At 41.1% G+C, this 11,370-nt stretch overlaps 1 protein-coding gene across 3 annotated transcripts in view; it reads right to left on the bottom strand.

Moving 5' to 3' along the window:
- The window catches only part of LOC138627514 (junction plakoglobin-like), a 112,265-nt gene that overhangs the window by 48,500 nt on the left and 52,395 nt on the right, over nt 1-11,370 (bottom strand). The window lies entirely within an intron of this gene.

Genomic DNA, 11,370 nt, shown 5'->3' with positions numbered 1-11,370 from the left:
CCTTTAACTCACACATAAAGCAAGTCTCCAGGACTGCCTTCTTTCACCTTTGCAATATGGTTGAATCTTGGAACATCCTGTCTCCCAGCAATGATTACAAACTAGACCATGTATTTGTTACCTCAAGGCTGGACTATTGTAATTCCGTCATCTCCCAGTCACTGTCTGAAAATGCTGCAGCAAGAGTACTCTCAGGATTCAAATGGTAAACGGTGTCTTCTCTTATATCGTGCTATTTCACCTTAACGGTCTCAAAGCGCTTTACAATTTGCCTCCTTTTCACGCACACATTCACACAATAGTGACAGAGCTGCCATGCAAGGTGCTCGTCTGCCATTGGGAGCAACATGGAGTTCAGTGTATTGCCCAAGGACACTTTGGCATGTGGACAGAGGGACCTGGGGATTGAGCGACCAACCTAACAATTAGTGGGGAACCCAGCTAATTGTCAGGTTGTTCCGAGCCTCTGCTGCCCCCTAGAGACATGCAAGAAACAGCCATTCACTAAGAGAGATCATATTTTCTCCATATTAGCTCCCTTACATTCAAAGCCCTTCGTGACCAAGCTTCATCACATCTTTCAAACTTCAGTCATATGTGTAGCGCTGCTGGCGCAACGGAGTGATGCTCCAATTGAAGGAATAATGTGTTTTCTTGAGGCCATTTACATATTCTAACTACTTGAAGATTCAATCAATGCTAAAGACAAATAAAAGCCGATAAGAACAAATTGAGTGTTCAAAATGTTCATGTTGACATTTAAGGTGTGCTGATTGACTCGTCACTTTGAAGCCTCGTCTGATCCGCTCCTGTTTGCGCTGTTACAGTTACTGCATTACACTACTAATATAAACTAAGCACTTCCTGTATTTGTCTCAAATTAAAAGCTGTTCATTAAATATCCTACGTTTACTGAACAGGTTTTTATACACATGGTTCAAGCCTGTTGAAAATACTATGATTACACTATTGACTTAACTTGGATTAAATCAAATGAAAATGATGAAAATATACATTGAGGATTGTTTGTAAACTGTCCACAACAGTGGTGACAGCCAGAGAAATGTGTTCACGCACGTCACAGGTGCAGTCAGGTACTTCAACGAATACTACTACACACCTGCTCTTAATACCTCATCATCCCAACAATATGCTTCAGTCTCGGAGCACAGGATTACTTGTGGTTCCTGGAGTTTTCTAAAGTAGGATGGGAAGCAAAGCCTTCAGCTTTCAGGCTCCTCTAATGTGGAACCAGCTCCCAGTTTGGGTCCAGGAGGCAGAAACTCTCTATACTTTAAAAGATTAGGCCTAAACATTCCTTTTTAATAAAGCTTTTTGTTCAAGCTGAAATGCTGACTCCATGGTAATGCTGCTGTAGGCCAAGGCTGCTGGGTTACATCCCATGATGCACTGAGCACCTCTTATCTACTTGCTCTTTCACTTCTCATGTATTTGGTGCCACTTTTACATTTCATAAACTTCTCCCTCTCATAGTTTGTGCTTTTTCCTGTCTCTCTAAGTCTCTCTAGGCAGCTATGCATGTTTCTGATCTGTGGCCACGGGCCCAATGAACCAGCCCAGTGTTGAGTGTTGGTTGTTCCTCTCTGCTGTCTCTCACCCCAACCATTCAAGGCAGATGGCCGCCCACCTCCGAGTCTAGTTCTGTCAGAGCTTTCTTTCTCCCCCGATAGCTATGCATTGTTGGATTGTTGGCTTTCCCCAAAATGCCCTAAGATCACTTATGCTTATGATGACTTGGCGTTATGTTTTAGAATGAGCAGAATCTATGCTCCCACTAGCAGAGTGACATCAGAGCGTGTACATTTTGGCACTCTGGAGGACAACAACAATAAATCCGTGGACAGATCCTGAAACTTTGCACTTTGCTTCCCTTTTGGAAAGCCACGACACCAGCAGCGTAGCATAGCATACGTCGTTGCCACAGCAACCCATGCAAATATGTTGTGGGTGTCTGGACATACCAAATCCAATCTGCTCACTTGTAAAAAACAGTGCGGACAGTCTGTCCTGAAAATCCTATTTAAGAAACAAATTGGATTTGCGTGCAGCCTCAACATCTCATCAGGCCGTCTGACGTGCATCACGGACGCGAGGCTAACAGCTTCAGATCAGAACAGTGAACATATCGTCCACAATTTGTACACATCTGCTTTACACGTTGAGCGTGAGGCAGGGTTGATGCCACTCTCATCTTGTGAACTTTTACACTTCTTGCAGCAGGTTTAGTTTTCAAAACAACTAATTAAAGAAAATAACCTCTTTCTATTCTATCACACCAGAATGTTTTAATTAGGTGTTAAGATTGTATATCTGTTTCAGGGGACGATGTCTGTGAATCTCCCTGAAAGGGTTCACTATCACAACTACAGTTTTTGTTTTCTTCTTTATCCCGCTTGCTTTTACAAAACCTTCCAGGTTTCTTCCTCTTTGTGTCTCCTCATTTTAAAGAGCCCAGTTTGTGTGGCATTGCACCATGTGGCTTCCTGAGCAGACTGTCAGTGTGGTGTAAATTGCTTTGCGCCTCCATATGTTTGTTGGAGTCCCCGCCTAATTAAAACTGAGCAGGCTCCGTAGGATACATGAGTTAAAATGTCATGAAAAGTTTTGTCCCTGGAAGTTGGTTCCCCCAGTAGTGTTTAAGAACATGGAGGAAAGAGGAGCTGTAAGGTGAGGAAATGGGGAATGTAAGAAGAGTAAGTGTGAGGACAGAAGAAAAAGGTGAGCTGATGATGAAGTGAGGAAAGAAGTGTAATGAGCGAAGAGAAGAGCCAGGGGAGTGGTGAGAGGATAAAACCTCTGTTATCTGTGCCTGAGGATCAGGCTTGTGTCTGTGTGTCCAAACACAAAACATGGTGTCTGCACTGTGCTGTAAGAGCTACTCTATCTCAGTGCCCCTAAAAATGAGGCCTAATTCAGAACCTCAGATAGACTGGTTCTCCTATTCCTGTGTTTTTTGTTACCACAAAAAAAAAATGTCAATCTAAAATTGCAAAAATTCACTCCCATTTTTCCTTATTTGCTACTTAATCAATGATGCATGCATGCTGTCTTCTGCAGCTGTCTTACACCTCTTTACAGTGTTGAGTTGTGTATTACAGGCTGGGACAGAAAATACATTATAGACTCATTTTATATACATTTTTATTACAGTGTAATTTCATTTTAAGCACCATTAAACTGTTTAAAACTCCTTAATAATCCTTGTTGAATTAACTTTTGTGGTTGCCTTTTATTGACTGGTGGGCAACGACTGGCATACCTGTAGGGTCGTAATCTAGTTTAAAATTTCACATCAAGAACAAATTTTATATTTTAACCGTGTAGTAGTGTTACGTGTACATAAACATATCTTACATTCAATGGGGATTGAATCACCGCCATGTAAATCTCCCTGTATTTCACAGTATTTGGAGTTTTAACATCTGTTGTCTGGTGGATTCCTACGTTGGCTGGGTGAATGAACCACCTGCTGAGCTGGCCAACTTCCGGTTTAGCCCTGTGCTAACTTCAATGGGGATAAAATAATTACATTCTATGGCTCTTCCAGACTTTTGAAACGTTCAAAGCTCATTTTGCGGGGATTACAATGGTCCACAACAATGTATCTGCCATTTTACAGCTGCAGTAGTAGACGGAGTACACTACAGGGAAGCCTGTGATAAAAGCACGTGTTGATAGTATTTCTGTAATTATCCTCTCTGGTAGGAGGGAAGCAAAGGTTCTGCATTGCAAGGTTAAATTAAAAAGACTACACGTTGCAAACTCTACCACCCTGAGTTTTATTATTGCATAGAGACGCTCTCTCACCTTCAAAATATAAAAGCTCTCTACCTCCTTTTAAAGGTCATATGTGTGTTGTGTATATAGCTTGCTTGTATGTGTGTATTTATACATTTTTGTCCTTTTTAAATTCTTTCTCTTTCTTTTTTTATTGTAGTCATATTCGTCATTTTTTCTTATCTGTTCATACCCGTATTTTTAAGCTGTTGTGACAACTAAATTTCCCCAGTGGGATTAATAAAGTCTTATCTTATTCTTATTCTTAAATATGACATCAAATGTCTAAAATGCACCACTCTACATTTTTTCATCTATACTTGCTCAAACTGAACTTTTTTTTATAGCCACGTATGTGAAAAATAATTTTCAAGGAATGTTGGTCTTTGAGGGCTGTTCAAATCCTGACAGTTTAATTAAAAAACAGGCACATTAAACATCCAAAAGTAAGATGTGAGGAGTGTGGACGGGGATGCGGGGGCCTTTTACATCACGCTGTGGGCACAAATAATTGACCGGCTGCTGTGAGTGATGTCTTGACAGCTTAAATAGCACATTGTTCAGCTCCGGTAACTGGCATGTAATGTGTAGGTGTGTACGACATTGTGCGCCTGTTCTCTGCATGTAGGCGTGTGCCTGCATGTGAGCTTAAAATGTGTGTGTATCTGTGAGCTTGTGGGATGTTGTGTTTTTGATGTTGTGTATGTGTGTATGTTCTAAAAGAAATGCTTCCTTTCATAATAAAATGTGGGGTTTGTGACGTCCTGAAAAGAGAAATCACTGGAAAAAAAGCATTTTTCCTCATGCATCGGTCTCACACACACACACACACACACACACACACACACACACACACACACACACACACACACACACACACACACACACACACACACACACACACACACACACACACACACACACTCTGTCATACACGGTTGTTCAGTCTGGCTGCTTGTCTGTGCTGTGCCATATGACAGTCAAGTTTCCTCGCGACATCAACAGCTCAGTGAAGCTGTGTTGCGTGACGGTCGTAGAACGCCTTTGTTTTTATGTTCACGCCGACGGGTTGGAGTCTGTTGGAGACGCAGCTCTCGCCTCGCTGTGGCGGTGCATCATCCAGAGTTTTAGTGGTCTTTACATCATACCAACAACAGTACATGAAAATCACACCTTCACTATATGTTTTATGTTTTGGCCATATCTGAATGTATCTGACAGGAAAAAAGTATAAACATAATTTTTTTTGTTATAATTTTTGAAAATATATGTGGAAACTGGGTATAATAACAGAATCCAAATGTAGGCTATAATGTCAATATTTCAACAGGTGAAGGGCAGTATTTAAACACTGCTCTCTCTCACTCTCTTTGTATTTGTATCTGTGTCTCGCTCTGAACGAGGGTAAACAAAAATCATGTGACTGCTTGGTTACTCTTCACCTGTTAGACCTCCCATCAACGATGAATGACACCTTACTTATTGTGAAGAAAGAAAATTGCAAAGAGACATATGACCTACCTAATCCATAGCATTTATAAAGTTTGTTCATGCAAACAGTAAGGTTTTCTTTCTTTCTTCCTTTTTTTTTCTACTGAAGCCCAGTTGTCCACTTCCTCCCTCTTCTTCTTTAATCATGTAATGCCACCCAAAAGACATAACTATGATACTGCTCTAGCAAACCATGTCTTTACCAGAGTGTATTTATAAATTGGCAAATATAGACAGGCTATAAATAGATGTTATTCCTGCTTGTGCCGACTGCACTTATTTCACCGTGTTACCGAAGATCTAGTTATCCCCACCCTCCCTCCCCCTTCTATTTTAGTCTTGCTTCTGTCCCAAAGGAAAGTTTGGTGCGTATACGTGTAAACCAAGGTTGATATTGTAAATTAAATATTTCTATGTAAGCCCATTCTTGGAGAACCTGCAGAACTGGATTCCAGAGCCCTTCCTATTATTTTACATGCTTAACCCCTTTCCTGTCAAAAATCCAAAATAAATTATTATTAAAAAAAATGATCAAATGTTTGATTGCTGATGGCCATTATCCAAGAGACGATCAATGTAGAAAGACAGGGTTGGTAGTACAACACTGCAGCAGACACACTGGCGATGTGGAAACACAGCGAGTTACTGCTTCTTTCCACATTCTCGTTAGAGGTTGGAGATTCATGGGACTTTGTTAATGAGAAAACGAATTAATCTGCAAGTCAAGATTTGCGCGCATTCAAGGACAGATTTGTAAACTCAGAACAAGGTTTAGACACAAAATCCCCATTCGGAGGGCTCAGTTTTAAATCCACTGCGTCCTCCAGCTGTTCTGTCAGATTCTGTGCACTTCAGAATGTGAACAAGCGCTCACAGATTTTGACTAACAGGGTTTAACAATACACACCTGCCTCTTCAAATCATATCTTATTCATAGTTACTGAGTGACAAAGTGGGTTGTGCTGCTGTTTAGAAGATGGGGACAAACAAAATCATTGTATATTTCTAAATGAAAGCAGGTGCTGGTTGCAGTTAGGGACTGCAAAAGTGCAAAAGTCACAGTTTCCCATCCAGTGAGCAAAGATCCACCGAGTCTAAGCGTGACAGATCTAGGATGCAATGGGAGAGAGATGAGGGAGTGAGGCTGAATGACTGTGGAGTGTAGAGATTTGCTCTTGCACTAAATTTAAGGTATAGGGTCATTCAATTCAATTTTGCACCAGCTTTACAAAAACTATCCGGGTATAACTCAAATCTGTCACACCTCTACTTTACACAGGCTGAGAGGATTCTGACATTCTGACATCCCACCTGGTCTTATACACCTTCTTTAGCAAAGAGTATGTCATATTTGATCAATTATTATTTAGATTAATTTCTCAGTGAATTGTGTGACATCAGAAATGTAAATCAGTGGGTCATATGCCAGCTACCATGATATACCATAATGTGTTACGTTTCCTTCTCATAACAGTATCTCTGTTTTTTTTAGCCCCAATTTGTGTTTTGTCTTTGTGTCTCTTCCTTTAGATTTGCTGTTTGGTTTGTTTTATCATCAACACAGTCCTATCAAATAATTAAAGATAAAATAAAGCTAATTAAATGTAACAACCAAATTAAAACATTTTCCTAGTAATTACTGAGGAGGATCAAATTGTAAAACCAATGGCTGTGTTCGTCTGGGTCACGCTAATCTTGTACTCTGCTTCTCCACTGAAAAGATTCAGAGAAGCAATAAGTTGCACAAAAGAGCCTGAAACACACGGCAGCAGAAGAAGAGCTCAAACCAACTGGACAGGTGGCATCATGCAAGTTGATGAAGCGATGTGTGCCCGTATACACAACACAAAACATGCTGTAGCTACACCTGCCTTTGTGTATGTGACACTAACACATTTTACAATAGTGAAAAGGTGTGTCTATTACACACTGTGCTGTGATACTGGGTGGCAATGGATGAGAGTGATCCCAGCTGTGGAACGAAAACAAATGACTCTGGTTTTGAATATTATTATTGATTATTTTAAATAGCTTTGCTGTCCTGGAGGTGTTTTACCATCCCAAAATCAACTGGAAGAATAAAGACCAAGACAGGTCGCTCTCAGTATAGTAAGTAGAAGGTGCTACAAGAAGTCATTTTATCTGCTGGACATCTTGTTTGCTGTGACCTCTCCAGCATCAACACAGTGAATGGAAAACAATCCACAACTGCACATGTTAACAAATTCATGTGTGCATGAATCGGACCTGATGAAGGGCAATTAGGTCAGTTGGAAAGTTGTCCCCAAAGCAATTCGAAAAATGCTCATTTCAATCGCCTAATGTCTGTGTTTAATTTTGGTCAGACATGAAAGCAAAAGTTTAAAATGATTCATGTTAAAATAATGATTTTTGAAAACTGCAGGGAGCTCATGCTAATCACTATCATACACATTATTTGCACACCGCGTGATGTGACTTCTCATTTTTGTGAATCTCTACAATGGAGCTGGAGTGAAAACTAACTTAGCACAACATAGAGTAGCAATAGACACGTTAATGGAAAATACGCAAATAAGTACATTTTACATAATATTTCAGGACTCAACTCACAGGAAGATACTCAAAAAATAAAATGTATATTTCACTATTTCCCGCTACACACACCTCTTCCTCTCCAGTCTCTCACCCCTCCACCTCTGGTGCCACTATCTTTCTCTCCCCCTCTGACTCGGAGGGAAATTGCTTTTATAATTACAACATTTACGATGCCAAGTAACCAGACGCTGCTCGCTCTCCGTTTATGATACATTCACACACACACACACACACACACACACACACACACACACACACACACACACACACACACACACACACACACACACACACACACACACACACACACACACACACACACACACACACACACACACTCTCTCTCTCTCACACAGCCAACAGTGTTCAGACTACTGCATCTATCAGTTTAATAGGGAAGCTTCTTTAACAGTATAAACACCAGTGAGCTATTGCTATTAAATTGTTTCTCTGTGTCCGATTCATTTTCAGAATTTCCGTTTACAGAATGTAATTCATCCTTGACATCATAATAAATGATCCATATGAAATACTCTATTATGAACTTAAATATTGAAAAACATGAACTGCTGCTTAGCCAAAATATCCCCCCAAAAAACTCATCCATTGCCACACATCAAATTTTAGGTGAATTATTTTTGTTGTTTCCAGATCAGGGTTACCACCAAAATCCAACTGCTTCTTGGCTAACGGTTAGTCCATTCACCAAATTGAATTGGTGTTATTAAACAAATCCTGTTAGCAAAGAAAATCTTAAAACTAATGTGAATGGGCAAACTTCTTCTCTGGGTCGGAGTCACAGTCACAGACAAAGGATCAAAACTGTAGCTGAAGTCTCTTTTCTGGCTCATGTCCTCCAGCTTCTCCCGGGAGTCCCCAGTCTCTCCCAGACCAGATGGGATGTAAAATCACTCCCATGTGCTCTGGGTCGGCACAAAAGTCTCTTTCAAGTTTATGTGCCTGGAAGCTGTCAGGAGGAACAAATCCCAGTCAGAACCCCAGAACACATTTCAAAAGGAACAACAGTTGTACTCAAACCGCCTTCCTAAATATTAAGCTTGAACCGTGATGTAGGAACACCGTCATCTCTCTTCTGTTCCACTTTTACAGTGTTTTCACCACAATGTGCACCAAACCAATCACAGTAAGAGAGAAGTCCTTCTTCCAAACCACTTTATCACATTCTGCCTGGGAAGCAAAGCTATCTCCAGCCAAGATCCAACATACAGTCTTTCCAGAGTATGCCACCTTCCCAGTTGGAGATGCATCGATATCACAAGGAAGGAGCAGTAGTTCCAGGCACAATCTCCATGAAGAGAAGTCTGGACATGCTTCTACAATCCATCATCTCATTTTTCTTGTCGCTAATCAAAGCTAATGGTCAACGTACGGAAGGAAAGGCTGGGTAACAATTGGTTTTACTTCCAGCCATGACTTCACATTTGAGGATCTGGCTAATTGTCAATGTTTTAAACACTGCACCTCGTCAAGCTGCTGGTGTCCGTTAAAGCGGTGGCAGAGTATCAGCCGGTTTCAGCGCATGCTGATTGGTTAAATAAACCCGAGGTCTTCGCCCAGTAGGATGGAAGGACTGCAAACAATTCCCTACGCAGGGTACCAGGCCCGTGTTTACGGAGGGAAATGGAGCTCGCAACAGGTTATAGGACTAAATGGGATCTTCGTAGCAATTGGTAGGTCGGGCCACGTAAAACCTTTGCCCAGGAGCTCCAGGTTAATTCAGCCAGGGATAGAGCTACAATAATTCAACTTGAACCACAATTCGAATTTTTATCATCACATAATTTGTGGATTTTCCACAAATCAAATGACAAGTTACATAATTGTACGACAGAAAAAGCAACATCAGTGGTGCTTTCTCCCCAGGAAAACTATGAGTCATCCACCCGCCTGAGATCTTGAAGTGCAGCGGTAACGGGACATCAGCACCTAGATTCTATACCAAACAAAGAGTTGGGTCAGAACAGACAGACTTTTCTGGTTTCAGTCAGCGGGGAACAATTTAATTCAGCCAGAAGCTGAAAATACCTATTTCTACTTTTTTTGTTGTGTTTTTCAAAGTCAAAATACCTTTCTCTTCTTCTGTACCTCTCGTGAAAGCCACAGTGGAGTCTACTCACACTAAGCAGAGTCCGATTTTATCAGACAGGAGGGAATCCAACAGAGAGGAGGAGGAGGAGGAGGAGGAAGAGGAAGAGGAGGGAAAGGCAGAGAGAGAGAGATTTGACTTGTCACTTGTCACTGACCTTGTCAGCTCCGTCGTGACTACACCTATTGTTTGTTTGTGTCTGTTTGTGCGAGCTGCCTGCACAGGCTTAACTGTCAAATGACAGTTTGTCTATGAAACACACACACAGACACACGGAGCACTATTACAGTATTTCAGTTTGCTGTGAACATTTTCTCAGCATTCGTGTTCATGTGTCAATAAAGGCTTGTGTGTTTGTGTGCTGACAAAAAACCAACTGGAGTGAATCTGATCACATTGTAACTCCCACTGTGACAGCGATCCAATTACACACCTGGTCTGGGAAACGCACACATACACACTCAAAAATACTTGCATGTGTTGAGAGCAGCTGAGAAGAAGACAGTCAAATGTTTTGTTCTACTGAGGAAGCAGCAAAAGAAAGAAAACTTGTGTACTGCATTCTTCACGTAAAATGATTTTTCTTCTCTCTGATTTTAGTTGAAGCAAATTATACACCTCCGCTTTCATTACAACACTTTCTACATGTACAGTGGTGTGAAAAAGTGTTTGCCTCCTTCCTGATTTCTTATTTTTTTGCATGTCTGTCACACTTAAATGTTTCAGATCATCAAACAAATTTAAATATTATTCAAAGATAACACAAGTAAACACAAAATGCAGTTTTTAAATGAATGTTTTTATTATTAAGGGAGAAAAACAATCCAAACCCACATGGCCCTGTGTGAAAAAGTGTTTCCCCCTAAACCTAATAACTGGTTGGACCACCCTTAGCAGCAACAACTGCAATCAAGCGTTTGTGATAACTTGCAATGAGTCTTTTCCAGCTGTGGAGGAATGTTGGCCGACTCATCTTTACAGAGTTGTTGTTGTAATTCAGCCACATTGGAGGGTTTTCCAGCACCAACCTCCTTTTTAAGGTCATGCCACAGCATCTCAATAGGATTCAGGTCAGGACTTTGACGAGGCCACTCCAAAGTCTTCATTTTGTTTCTCTTCATCCATTCAGAGGTGGACTTGCTGGTGTGTTTTGGATCATCGTCCTGCTGCAGAACCCAAGTTGGCTTCAGCTTGAGGTCACGAACAGACGGCCGGACGTTCTCCTTCAGGATGTTTTGGTAGACGGTAGAATTCATGGTTCCATTTATCACAGCAAGTCTTCCAGGTCCTGAAGCAGTAAAACAGCCCCAGACCATCACACTACCACCACCATATTTTACTGTTGGTATGAGGTTCTTGTTCTGAAATGCGGTGTTACTTTTACGCCAGATGTAACG

Source organism: Brachyistius frenatus, unplaced genomic scaffold, assembly GCF_029030835.1.
Source record: "Brachyistius frenatus isolate BFR_SWC_R1_liver_20210118 unplaced genomic scaffold, ASM2903083v1 Contig_87, whole genome shotgun sequence".
NCBI lineage: Eukaryota > Metazoa > Chordata > Actinopteri > Embiotocidae > Brachyistius > Brachyistius frenatus.
Note: the sequence above shows the minus strand (reverse complement) of the source record. Positions and strands in the feature narration are given on the sequence as shown.